Source organism: Magnolia sinica, chromosome 1 (genome assembly GCF_029962835.1).
Source record: "Magnolia sinica isolate HGM2019 chromosome 1, MsV1, whole genome shotgun sequence".
Lineage (NCBI taxonomy): Eukaryota > Viridiplantae > Streptophyta > Magnoliopsida > Magnoliales > Magnoliaceae > Magnolia > Magnolia sinica.
In genome coordinates, this window is record NC_080573.1 from 73,559,481 (window position 1) to 73,568,289 (window position 8,809).

Consider the following 8,809-nt stretch of genomic DNA (forward strand, 5'->3'; position numbering starts at 1 on the left):
AACTCAAGTGACTTGCGAACAGATAGCTGAGATGTGAAAATTCTAAGATTCATGAATGGTAAGTAGAATTTTCTCCTGAAATCAAGCTCACAGTAAACTTCATAATCAAGTTCAACATATTAATCCATTAATTAGAACATTCCTAAACATTGAGTTCCACAGGTGTATAGTATAATCTCAGCTTACAATTATTAAGAGTTCCAATAATCAATTTCATGCTAAAATTGGTAATTAACAACAGAATTCCCGACAACCAACACTAGCATTTTAGATTAACCTTTCAGCCTTCATTTTTTTTTTTTTTTTTTTATGAACAGTACGCCAAGGAAGGGAATCAAATCCTCACCTACAGGGAGCAAACCTATGGTGAAAACTCGTCGCCTCATTTTTTTATAAGTCAACTATGGAGAATCAAATCTACACCTATAGGGAGCAAACCTATGGTGAAGATTATGTGACTTAGCCTTTTAATTCTTCTTTTTACCAAGTTAATCATTCAGTTATCGAACCAAAACTTAATGTGCAAGCGAGATGTGATATGTGAAATCATGACTCAATCAATGTTTACAACGTCTAATCATGGATTAACAATTCAAAATTGACTGTGAAATCAAGCAGATGGCTGAATCCAAGAGTCATTAGTTACCAACATCATGTATCTTATAATGTTAAAATCACAACTATCCTTCAAAATCACTTTGAATTCAATAGAAATTCCAGAAAAAATTTTAAAATTTTCACAAATTTTGCTCAAAACCAAGAAAATACTGATTAGGTAACCTAATCTCCCACCCCCAACCAAAAATCTACATTGTCCTCAATGTAAAAGAAATAATCATGCGATGCACATGGGACAACGAATAATAAAAGAGGAATGAGGGAAAGATAGTACCTGGACGGAGAATCAAGAGGCTTCCCAAAATTATCAATGTAAGAGCAAGTTAGGGCAAGAGAAAAATTAACAAAAGCAAAAATAACAAAAAGAAAAAGAAAAGAAGATCCTACCTATACCACTTTCGCAGGTGCTCTCGATTGCATTTAGCGCATGCAACAAGCCTTTAAACCCCTAAGTTACCCCTAGTGGACGAGTTGTAGTCTCGTGAGGGTTTGCAGTAATGTTACCCACAAACATTGAAGTAACTAACTAAGAAAAATGAAAATGAATGAAATAAAAAAGCAATACAATAAAGCAAAAGGTTGGGTTGCCTCCCATGAGCGCTAAGTTTAACGTCTTCAGCCAGACAAGAACGGACCATGAATGAAATAATCTTTATAACCAGGGTCCGCCAAAGAAATTACCTCAACACTTTCATTAACCGATCCCAGACAAGTGATGTGAGTTCCCATGAACTGTGCTATCTGAAATAAGGCAACTGACACTGTCGTCAAATAATTTAAGGACTTCTGCTCGAACGACTTCTTCTATGTTAGGATCACGCTTCCTTTGCATGTTATGCGATATTACCACAGCATGATCCATCCATACAGTGGGGCATACTCCCTGGATTTTTTCTATCTTCCGTTCAATTGCTGCCTTATATGCTCTAAGAACATTAAGCAGCCTGCTCGCCTTTGTCTTCTCAGAGTTACAAACTGTGCTGTCAGGAAGAGTCTCAGAGGGATGAAGAGGTTCCACTTTCGCTCTCCATTTTTCAGTCTCCAATATAGGAGTAGAGTCGAGCAATGCATTGACTTCATGGATGAGACTATCAATGTCAAAATCCATGCCCGATTGTGCTAAGCAGGTCTCAAGAGGATCTTCAAAAGATGTACAGAAGGAGTCCTGCACAAGGCTCTCGATCATGTCCACTTCAAATATGTCATCCAAATCTGAGGGTTGTTGTCCTGCATTAAAAACATTGAGTTTAATATTCATGTTACCAAAGGACAATTTCATAACTCCATTCCTGCAATTAATAATAGCATTAGATGTGGCCAAAAATGGACGACCCAAAATGACTGGGATCTGACTATGAAGATTCTGGACAGGCTGAGTATCTATAACTATGAAATCCACTGGAAAATAAAATTTATCAACCTGGATTAACACATCTTCAATAACACCCCGGGGCACCTTGATAGATCTATCGGCTAATTGTAATGTTACCTTAGTCGGTTTCAGCTCACCAAGTCCCAGCTGCTCATAAACCGAATATGGTAACAAATTGACGCTCGCCCCTAAATCAAGTAATGCCTTCCCGATCTTATGATCTCCTATGCCGCAAGAAATGGTGGGAGCTCCTGGATCCCTAAATTTAGGAGGGGTGTTATGTTGAATCATGGAGCTGAGCTGCTCTGCAAGGAAGACTTTCTTATGAACATTCTGCTTACGCTTTTGAGTGCATAAATCTTTAAGAAACTTAGCGTAAGCAGGGACTTGCTTGATAGCGTCAAGCAATGGGATGTTGACTTGCACTTTTTGAAACACATCCAAGATTTCATCAAAGTTATTTCTTTTCTTTATTGGTGCCAGACGTTGAGGAAAGGGTGCTTTGGGCACATAAGGTGGCACATTAGTTGCTCTTGGAGAGTCAGAGAGCTTTTGGACTTTGGATGCATTGGTATAGCTCTCTGCTTCATCTTGATCTTCTGTTTTAGAATTTGATTCATCCCCAGGCATCTCTATTCTGTTATCAATCTGCTTGCCTGACCTAAGGGTAGTGATCGATTTGGCCTGTTCATGATATTGCCCTTGGTTGGAATTAGAGCCAATCTCATACTGTCCCTTTGGATTAGCCTCAGGTTGGCTAGGGAACTTGCCCTTCTCTCTCTCACTCAATGTGGCAGCTAGTTGACCCATTTGTACTTCCAGCTTGGCAATGGATTGTGCATTTGCGTGTAAGCTTTGCTGGTTGTAAGGTTTGTTGGGTGTCTTTTTGGAATTGGAGAGAACTCTGCATGAAAAGATGGAGTGTATCCTCAAGAGATGGTTTCCTTGATTGCGTAGGCAGTTGCTGATATTGTGGAAACTGTTGAGGTTGTTGACTGCCAACTTGGAGGTGCGGTTGCATGGGAGGATTTCCAGATGGTCCTCCTTGTTGTGGTCCTTTTGCCCAAGAGAAATTTGGATGTCTAGCCCACCCTGGGTTGTATGTGTTCGAGTAAGGATCATTCCCAGATTTTTGTAAAGTGTTCATAGCATGAACTTGTTCAGAGAGAAGTTCTGGGAATGCTGCACCAGATGGACAAGACTGCATAGGATGGGCAGGACTAGAACATGTGGCATATGCCTCGACTTGAGCTGTTTGTGGTGGTCCATTATTTAATACCAGAGCATCAACTTTCTTTGTCAGGTTATCAAGCTTGGCGCTCAGCTCTGGCATGACTCCTATCTCATATATACCACCTCTCTTCTGTGGTTGGGGACTTCTGTCACCTCTATTTGAATAATCCCATTGCTGGGAATTTTCGCACAAGGTTTCAAAGAAGTTCCACGCTTCGACATCACTTTTGGTCATGAATGACCCTCCACTGGTGGCATCAACCATGCGACGGTTCTGTGGTGTAAGAACCTCATAGAAGTATTGAACTTGTTGCCACTTCTCAAAACCATGGTGAGGACATTTAAGAAGCAAGTCCTTCCATCTTTCCCAACATTCATGAAAGTGCTCGCCCTCTTTTTGTGTGAAGTTAGTAATTTCTCTACGGAGGGCATTGGTTTTGTGAACGGGGAAGAACTTGTTTAAGAACTTCTTAGACAGTTGGTCCCATGTAGTGATAGATCCAACTTCTAGAGAATTCAACCATGCTTTCGCCTTATCCTTCAAAGAAAAAGGAAACAGGCGTAGGCGGATCGAATCGTCTGAGAAGTTTTGGAACTTAAAGGTGGAGCAAATGTTTAAGAATTCTTTCACATGATGATATGGGTCCTCCTTGTCCAATCCATAAAAGGATGGCAACAATTGTATGACTCCAGGTTTAAGTTCAAAGTGTGCTGCCGTAGTGGTTGGCAACACTATGCATGAAGGCGCATTAAATTGGACAGGAGCTGAATAATCTTTGAGAGCTTTAACTTCAGTCTCATTCGCCATTTCAACAGGATTATTTCTCAATCTTTCACGAATTGTTCTTTCAATCTCAGGATCAAACGGTGCTAGTTCTATGTTCAGAGATCTACGTCCTAGCATAAACTATGTTATCAATATAAGAAAGAAAACTAAACTAAGATGCAACCTAAGATGAATAAAACTAAAGGAAAAAGTTATGAATTCCTAAGAACAAGAGAAAGCTATGTAAACGAGAATTGGAAAGAAGAACCCGAGAAAAGGAGATGATGAATGTCTGAAGATTTGAGAGCTCCTCCTTTTGAAGACAATGTTATTTAGCAGCTTCCTTCCTTAATTCCTGTAAACAAAAAGAAAACAAAAATAAATTAAATTTACTAAAATAATGCTAGAAAAAAAATCCTAAGCAACGGTTAATTTCTAAAAAAGAAAGTTTGTAATCTTAGAAATAAAACTAAGTTAGTTTCTAAAAAGGGAAAAATTTCTAAAACTAGAAAATAGAAAGTTACTTGAAAGAAGAATCAGAATCTAGAATTAGAAAATAGGAAATTTCTAAAAATAAAATAAAATAGCCTAGAAATAGAAACTTTCTAAAAAGAATAAAACCTTAATTCTAAAAATAGAAGTTAGAAAAAAATAGAAAATTTGGAAAGAGATTACCAAATTAGTAGTTTATGTCAGGTCCCTACAAAACAGGAAATATGTTAGTTTCTAAAAAAAAAAAATATAATTTAACCTAAAGGTAGTAAAAAACCTAAGACTATGAATTATGATAAGAGAGAATCTTAAATCCAATTGGACCGAAACAGTCCCCGGCAACGGCGCCAAAAACTTGATGTTTTATTTAAACCAACACGATTTAAATGATATTTAAACTCGCAAGTATACGAATCAGATGCAGATACGGTACGTATTACGAGATCGTTCCCACGAGGACTGGTCGTCACAATTCAAATCTATGATTCTCCTTAACTAATCCAACAAATAATGGGATGATTTACTAAGCACAATTTTATGAAAAACAATTAATTAAAAACAGGGAAGAAAATTCAATCAGAGAGAGAGCACTAGGACTTTCGAATCCACCCCTAATTATCCTAACCCTTGTTTTGTCTGTTGATTCACCTTGATCTAGATTGATACCACTTATACAGAGAAAGCACAATCTGTGTCCTTAATCGGGCATACAGACTGTCTAATTCCTTTAAGCAATGCCATGAATGACATATCCCATGTCCTTGGTCGGGTACATGGAATGTACTTTCATTAAAGCACCCTGTTTCTTCCTCTATAGGAAACTTGTTCTTGATCAGACACAAGCACCTATAATAAGCATCCAAACAACATCCATATATATACTTTAATCAAGTTCATAGATGGAGAAGTATAGAATTTAAACCCATAAAGCCCACTTAGAGAAAGAGACAAATTAATTAATATTCAAAGTAAATCAACCAATACAAGAGCTAATCAAATTAGGGGCTTCATCTCAGCCCTAGCTGAGAGATTAGTGACCCATAAAATCCATAAAAATATTAAATAAAATTCATAAAAGAAACGTCAAACCAAACAATCTCTTTCTCTCTTCTTTCTTCTCTTTCTTCTCTTCCTTCTCTTTCTTCTCTCCCTTGCTTCAGATCTGGAATCCCCTCTGGTTCTGAATGCCTTTCCCACGTCCAAAACTCCCCTTTTATAGCTGCTGGATGGCTGGGGTCGGTGGCAGAGTCGTAGAAGGACTCGGAGTACAAATTTTCGCAGCCGTGATCGGTGGGCCCCACAGAGGTGTTTTCTGGAAAATCCACCCCGTCCATTGGATTCAGAACGAAATTTTAGTCAAGAATGGGTGGTTTTGAATGTCCATTGACACGGCCCAGAGAAGAAAATACAAAAAGATCAGTTTTGAACGTCGCCGGGTAGCCCTTTTGTGGCCTCTGTACCGCACACGTGTGTTCGCATGGGAGTGGAATATCAGCATGGTTTTGTAGTTCTCGAACCCATCTACACGATGGACGGCTCGGATCGGCCGTACGGGTGACGTACAGGGCCCACAATCCTTCGCAAAAACGGCCAGCGGAAGACGCTATGCGGACGCGAAAACAACTTCCGTGGCAATGGTGGGACCCATTTTGATAATTATTTCAATAATCCGATCCGTCCAATGGATGCAGAACGAAATTTTGATCGAGAATGAACTATTTTCACTGTCTGCTGATGCGGCCCACGTGATTTCCTGCTCTACCGTCCAACCTGCTTTTAAACAGTTAGATTTCCATAAACGCTCTCTTTTGAAATTCGGTCACCTACAAGTTGGCAATAGGGACACTGGAATTCTGGTGGACGGCTTGGATTGTCCGTTTGGACAATGTATGGGGCCCACAAGAGCAACCGACGGTGGTGCTATGCGAACGCTGTAACGGCTATTGCCGTTTTTGCTGAAGACGGTCGGTCAAACCGACTTTGACGCGTTTTAGCGGTCGGGTGTGGCGCGGCTACACATGTCCTCAATACACACGCCATCCATGCGGGGTCCACTACGATGCTGTAGAGAAATCCAATCCATCCATCCTGTTTCATTTCTTATTTAAACCGTATGGGTCAATTTGGAAGTATATCCAGATTGTAAGCGGGCCTAAAATTGGAGATTAATGGGCTGATCTGTCCGTTGACCCACTTCTCGAGATATCCAATGGTTGAAATTTAATATGTACGATTTATTTATGGCCTCCAGGCCATATATGAAGTTTTGAACTGATCGGATGGTGGGAACCATGTGATCTTGCATTCTGGACCCTTTTCGGGTCTCTTTATCGTGCTTTCCTCAGATCCCAGGCGTGTAAAATCTTCACTATTGGTTTTCTGGAGTCCATCCCATGCTCTGGAGACTTTGGATCATAAAATCCATGCCTTTAACATCAATTTTCAATACACACTCCTGATTTCATCCTGTAATAAAAACACGAGTAAAACACCATTAAGCCTCATCATGTACGTCAATTTAGGCAATTACTGGGGTCTGATATGCAATATTTGACCCTGATCAGTGATCCACCGTCCAGCGTCCACGAGGTGGAGCGTGAACTGACAGTGTTGTGTACTGACAAGAAAATAAAAGGTGTCAACTTTGGATGGACTTGGATGGACCACTCCTGTAGGCCCTAAATTGATGTATCAATCCAATCCACGCCGTCTATTATATTACCCATATCATTTTAGGCGTTGAGCCGAAAAATGAAGTCAATACGACTATCTGGCGGGCCATAGCGTAGAAAACAGTAGTTTTCACCGTTGAAATGCACTCTGATCGTCATACACCTCCAAAACATATTGAAAATTAGACTTGCTTGGTCCGTCTTGAGACATGGAATGTAATAGATGGGTTAGATTCATCTGATCTGGGCCCCACGTACCAAAAACCTTAAAAAAATTCTTTTTTTCAAAAAAAAAATTATAAACATCAGCCAGCGCCTGCTGCTACTGCAGCAGGATGCTGGCGCGTCACGGGCGGGCGGAAGGCAGGGACCCACGGCCCCTGCTGTGGGCCCCACCATGATGTATATTTGACATCCACACCGTTCATCGGGTGGGCCACTGCCTGAAGTGGATCCACTCCAAAACTTAGACTGATCTAGGACTCAGGTGGCCCACATCACAGAAAATAGTGGGATCTAATGGCTGCCATTGGAACCCTTTTTGGGTGTCCCAGAGGTTTGGATCATTATGAAATTTGTTTTCCTCTTCATCCAGGGTCTGTGTGACCTTATCAACGGTTTAGATGGCAGATAAATGTTATGGTGGGCCCTGCATGGGACCCACTGATGTAAGTGGCTTTCCCACACCGTCCACCCATGTGGACCCTTCCATGATGTATGTGCTGCATCTTAACCGTCCGTCCATGGGAGGACGTGGACCCCACCTTCATGTATATGTTTTCCATCCAACCAGTCCATACATATGGGGCCCACCATCAGCCGTCCATCCAGCGTCCCCTGGACGTTGGGCGCTGACAGCGCTGACACTCCCATACACTCCCATATGATATATATTATTATATAATATAATATTTTTTTTATTATAAAAGTACCATGGTAGGTCTGGCCTGCAGGTTACGACCCCACCATGATGTTACGTTGTATCCTTACCGTCCATCTGTGCGTGGGACGGTGGGGCCCTTCCATGGTGCGTGTGTTCTACACGTACCCTCCATCGGTGGAGCCCACTTATCTGTTGTATGGGTTGCTCCCATACTGTCCAGCGAAGGACGGTGCTGCTGGAGCACCTTGATGTGAGTGTTTTATCGATGCCGTTCATCTGTGGTGGCCCATCCTCGTGGGACCCACCTAATCTATAAATCCCATCCGCACCGTCCATCTGTTTACTATCCAGAATATCTGTCCGATGGACGGTGGGCCAGCCCCATGTAGCTGTAAAGTCAGCATGTTTTGAGGACTCCACCACTGATGTATATGTTTTATACCCACACCGTTAATCTGTTCATCAACCGTCCAGCAGCAAGGTTGCTGCAGTAGGGCCCAGATGTGTATGTTTCTCCATGCCGTCCATCTATTCTGGTAGCTTCCACGTCGGCTCCACACGATGGTATGTGTGAGATCTGGACCATTCTGATGGTGTGGGCCCAACTTGACGTGTACGTGTGGCACACCTCACCGTCCAACAGTAAGGACGGTGGGTCCCACCTGGAGTATGCATTGCATCCAGGCCGTCAAGGGCTTGAACGGCACTGGCATGTATTATAGGTAATATATATTATATACAATATGTATAGTATTATATTATATGTTTTATAT

The 8,809-nt window shown here is 41.3% G+C and overlaps 1 non-coding gene across 1 annotated transcript; it reads left to right on the forward strand.

The window, feature by feature from the left end:
• The first annotated feature begins 3,546 nt into the window (after positions 1 to 3,546).
• On the forward strand, positions 3,547 to 3,653 carry LOC131221948 (small nucleolar RNA R71). Its single transcript, XR_009159683.1, has one exon. It is a non-coding gene; the product is annotated as a small nucleolar RNA R71 (small nucleolar RNA).
• Positions 3,654 to 8,809: the final 5,156 nt, after the last annotated feature.